The 5,418-nt window shown below is 40.4% G+C and overlaps 1 non-coding gene across 1 annotated transcript; it reads right to left on the minus strand.

Annotated features, from left to right (window-relative positions):
- Positions 1-3,155: 3,155 nt before the first annotated feature.
- Positions 3,156-3,263, minus strand: LOC112713300 (small nucleolar RNA R71). The gene has a single exon (XR_003158274.1). It is a non-coding gene; the product is annotated as a small nucleolar RNA R71 (small nucleolar RNA).
- Between the last annotated feature and the right edge of the window lie 2,155 nt (positions 3,264-5,418).

The raw sequence follows: 5,418 nt of genomic DNA on the forward strand, positions 1-5,418 counted from the left end.
ATGGAAGAACCACGTTAGCATTCACGTTAACTTAGTTAACGTGACTACTAACGTGGGATGGCAAAGAGCTTGCAACGTTAATGAGAAAAGTGATCACCAATAACGCCTGCGAAGCCATTCATAGCTTACGTTAAGAGCCACGTTAACTTAGTTAACGTGGCTCTTAACGTAGAAGAAAAAGAGGACTCCACGTTCACGAGAAACATGAACTCCAATAACGTTTCTCCTCAACGTTAGTGGTAAAAGTGAACACCACTAACGTTGGGAAACTAGGCAATGCCCCACGTTAAGAGTCACGTTAACTTAGTTAACGTGAACTCTAACATGGAAGAGGATCAACAATGCCAACGTTAGTGACACTCACTTTTGTCACTAACGTTGGATCATTAGCATTGCCTACGTTAACTCTCACGTTAAGATTGTTAATGTGAAAGTTAACGTGGAGTTGGGTTCAAAGAACAACGTTAGTGACACTCACTTTTGTCACTAACGTTGGGAGATGGCTTCATTACTACGTTAAGAGCCACGTTAACTTAGTTAATGTGGGTTCTAACGTAGGGACTTAAGGCAATTGGAGCGTTAGTGACAAAGGTGAGTGTCACTAACGCTCTCGAAGGTGATAGAGACCCACGTTAACAGCTACGTTAGTCAAGCTAATGCGAGATCTAACGTAGGGAGATTTTACCCGTTGGTGTCAATTAGGTGGTCTGTGGACTTTTGTTGCTCTCCACGGCGCTTTCGCATTAATAGGTTTCATGTTACGTCAATTTGAACTTGCTCGATCTGTTCAATTGCGCCCTTATAATGCAATCGCATTCTCTGGTCCAATTGCTGTCGTTAGCTTGGAAGGCTAGGGGTTATAGTGGACGTTTATTTATCTTTTTTTTTTAACGTCTCTAATTCAAAACCGAACGTGAAACTAACTCCTCAATATACTCTTTTCTACTCATCCTATTCCAAGGCAAGCAACGTTAATGGGAAAAGTAATTCCCATTAACGTTTGCGAAAAGGGGCACAAGCCAACGTTAATGGGAAAAGTGAGTCCCATTAACGTTGGCCAAGGATTGAGTAAGAAACGTTAGTATTCACGTTAATATTACTAACGTTGGAACTAATGTGGGTATATAAGGGTGGAACATTAGTGGAAAAAGTGAATGCCACTAACGTTCTCGCACTCAAAATATTACCCAACGTTAATCTCACTAAATGCCCAAGCCTAATTCATATTTCTATGCAAGCTGGGCCTACTAAAGATGAGAATTGCTTCAACTCAAGGTCCAGAGGCCACATCCAAGACTTGAAGAACTCACTAGAAGATCATGAGGAGTAGCATAAATAGGAGTAGTTTTGAACTAGAGAGAAGCTTAGCACTTTTGGCAACTACTCTCTGCATATTTACTTTTCTATACCTCTAGCATGGATTCTTCTTTTCTGCCATTTTTGATTCCTAGAGCTATGAACAACTAAACCCCTTTCATTGGGTTAGGGAGCTCTGTTGTAATTTGATGGATCAATTATAGTTTTCATTCTTCTTCTTCTTTTCTTTTCTCTTGATCTTACTAGAAAGCTTTCGATCTTAATTCAATTGGTTAGTTATCTTGGAAAAGAAACTCTCCATAATTAGATCTCCTTTGAACCTTGGAAAAGGGATGAGGAAATCATGCTAGAAATGCTTTCTCATGTTGGACCAAATTGGGGTTTGGATGGATATTGTGACATTTAATCCTCCCAACACTTTGATTTGGAAATACATGTGGTATAATCAGTGACCACACTTTCATCTCTTCCCATGAGCAATTAAATCAAGGAATTGGGTAATTGTTCAAGTTTAGAGAGATTGGATTGCTAAGGAATTGGGATCCAAGCACTTAAGATTGCCAAGGAGATTAATGAATGCATTGATTGAGGAAGAGATGAGAATGAACTTGATCCGGAGAATGCAACATCTCCTAAACCCAATGATCTCCCCATTTCTGATCTTACCCTTTTTATTTACTTTCTGCCATTTAATTTCCTGCTCATTATCCCAACTCCCCATTTAAGATTCTGCACTTTAATTTCTGTTATTTACTTTCTAGTCATTTAAATTTCTACATCTCAATCTCAATTCTGCTTAGCTCAACTAGCATATTCTTCTAACTAAAGTTGCTTGACCAATCAATCCCTGTGGGATTCGACCTCACTCTATTGTGAGTTTTACTTGACAACAATTCGGTATACTTGCCGAAGGGAAATTTGTTGCGAGACAAGTTTTCATGCATCAAGTTTATGGCGCCGTTGCCGGGGGTTGATTTTGAATCAACAATGATTATGTTAGAAGATCACTAGATTGAGCATTTTTTTATTTCGTTATTCGTTTTGTATTATTCAGTCAATTTACCTTATTTCGTTTTTAATTTCTTCCTCACCCCCTATACCCTCTCTATTTTCTGTTTTCTTTTTCTTAGTTGATCATAATTCAGCTCATTAACCCACTAACTGTTTGATAAATTGCATCACTCACACTAACTATTACTCTAACAAGAATAATCTTCACTATACCTCCTGCTGTGCAATCTGTTTGTTGTATGACAGGGAGAAGAGAAGATGTCTCAACATCCTTTGATTCAGAACCTGAAAGAACCCTTTGGAGATTAAGAAGGGAGGCAAAAGGAAAAAGGATTATTGGTGCTGAGGAAGAGGAAGAGTACTTCGAACCCAACATGGAAGAGAATTTGGAGAAGAATCATGAAGAAGAGGCTCATAATCATGCCAGAGAAGGCCATGCAAACCGGGCTGGGCAAGAAAGGAGGGTCTTAGGATTCTATATCAATCCTAATCCAGGAAACTGTGGAAGCAGCATTCAGAAGCCCACCATACATGCCAACAATTTCGAGCTAAAACCTCAGCTCATCACCCTGGTGCAGAATAATTGTTCATTTGGAGGAGGTGCTCAAGAAGATCCTATTCAACACTTGACCACCTTCTTGAGGATTTGTGACACAGTGAAGTCCAATGGAGTCCATCCGGATGTCTATAGGCTGCTCTTGTTCCCTTTTTCACTAAGGGACAAGGCATCCAAATGGCTTGAATCCTTCCCAAAGGAAAGCTTAACTAATTGGGAAGAAGTGGTGAACAAGTTTTTAGCAAGATTTTATCCTCCTCAAAGGATCAATAGGCTAAGAACTGAGGTGCAGACTTTTAAACAACAAGATGGTGAGACACTTTATGAAGCATGGGAGAGATTCAAAGATTTGACAAGGAGATGCCCACCAGAGATGTTTAATGAGTGGGTTCAACTTCACATCTTCTATGAAGGTCTTTCCTATGAGTCAAAGAAGGCTGTGGATCATTCATCAGGAGGCTATTTAAATAAGAAGAAAACCATTGAAGAAGCCATAGATGTCATTGAAACAGTTGCCGAGAATGACTACTTCTATGCCTCCAAAAGAAGTAACACTAGAGGAGTAATGGAGATGAACCACATGGATGCACTGTTAGCCCAAAACAAGATAATCACCAAGCAGCTAGCAGATCTTACCAAGAAGGTGGAAGAGAACCAAGTTGCAGCAGCCATCACCTCATCACCAACTCAAGAAGGAGTAAACATAGGAGAAGAAGGTGACTGGGAGCAAGCCAACTATGTGGGAAACTCACCTAGACAAGTCTATGATCCATACTCCAAAACTTACAACTCTGGATGGAGGAATCACCCCAACTTTGGATGGGGAAATCAACAAGACCAAGGGTAAGATCAGAGACGCCACAACTTCAACTCCAACAACAATGCTACTCATCAAAACACCTCACAGAGATATTACCAACATCCATCTAACCAACCTTCTCAACCACCTAATCTCAACCCACCATCATTAACAGATGATAGGCTTTCAAAGATTGAGGCTTTACTTGAAAGTCTATGCAAGGACATTCAAGATAGTAAAGCCTTCCGGGAAGAAGTGCAATCCAACATGCAGAATCAAGATGCTGCCATCAAGAAACTGGAAACACAGGTTGGATTCTTATTCAAGCAAGTTCCTGGACACAACAATTGCAGCAATATTAACTCAATGCCAAAGGAGGAATGTCAAGCCATCACCCTCAGAAATAGAAAGTGTAACGACCTAACTTCTAGCATGTCTAGATCATACTAGAAATTGAATGTTACCAACTTGTTTTTCCTTTTCTGTATTATTAATTAATAAATATAAGCCTGTACGTTGTTAAAACACCGCAAATTTTACAAGTAAATTTTTTTTTAAAACAAGAATAATTTAAAGTCGCATACCCTCCATATATCAAGGGATAATTAAACATTCACATACATAAAACAAAAGATAACAGAATATGGAGTAACACACTATAATATACATCATGTTACAGAAGTGGCTCAGTTATATAAGCATATAGCTATAGTACAGCACCCCTAAGTCAGTAACTCATATAGTATGTACATATATGTACATAAGACGCCCCAGGGCCTGGCCTGACCAAAAGCCCCTAAGCTGGCACCCAGGCTAGCCTAACTCTATGATATGCCTATTCCCTCTAATCATGCTAACAAAAGTGAGGGAGACACTCTAATGTACTGAAGTTAGACTAGGCGTCTCAAAAAATCTCCTCAATCCTGGTCCAGAGTACCTCACGGAAAACCACCGGGCGAATGGTGATGCTCGCCTGCTGGCACCTCGCTTGGCTCATCGTCAGCGCTGTCAGAGGAGATAACTATGAAGTTAGGATCTTCCCCTGGATGTTCTTCTTCCTCGTCCTCTTCTTCTTTCGGAGTGATAGTAGAGGAACCACTGCTGGCCACAGGAACCATAAAAGGATAGCTACCAAACAAAATACAGTCGGGAGAAGGAGGTGGCATCTGCTCCTCAGGCTGAGGTATCCCAGGTCCGCCGGGGTGTAACCAAGATAAAGGAAAATCATAGGGTGCATCAGGATTAAAGTATGCTGTCCTAATAGGGTTCTGGAAAGGTCTACCACGAACTACATAATTACGGATACGAGGTACCGCACAGTAGATGTAATACTCGCCGCGCACCGGGTCCTCGTGGATGTACGGTGGATCAATCTCGTAGAATAGGACTCCTGTGTCCATCTGTAGAGGTGTAAGGGGTAAGAACTGGGGAGTTCTTAGTAAGGTCGGGGTTTACAGTTAAGTTCATTTATAATGTCCGTGGTCATAGAAGTATAAATAAATGTAGAGTAATATGTACATAACAGCAACATAAACTAACACATGAACAAGAGAGAAAATAGGAAGTAAATGCACATTCACACATTAATATGCAATCACACAGTTATGCTCAAACAAACAAGGAATAGAACAAGAACACAAGAAGATAAGCAATAAATAATGCACAAACAAGTATGATGCATGTCTGTCCCTACTGCAGGTAATGAGCTCATTTGTCGGTTTCGACCCGCACCCGA

The sequence above is a fragment of the Arachis hypogaea genome, chromosome 9 (assembly GCF_003086295.3).
Source record: "Arachis hypogaea cultivar Tifrunner chromosome 9, arahy.Tifrunner.gnm2.J5K5, whole genome shotgun sequence".
Taxonomy (NCBI): Eukaryota; Viridiplantae; Streptophyta; class Magnoliopsida; order Fabales; family Fabaceae; genus Arachis; species Arachis hypogaea.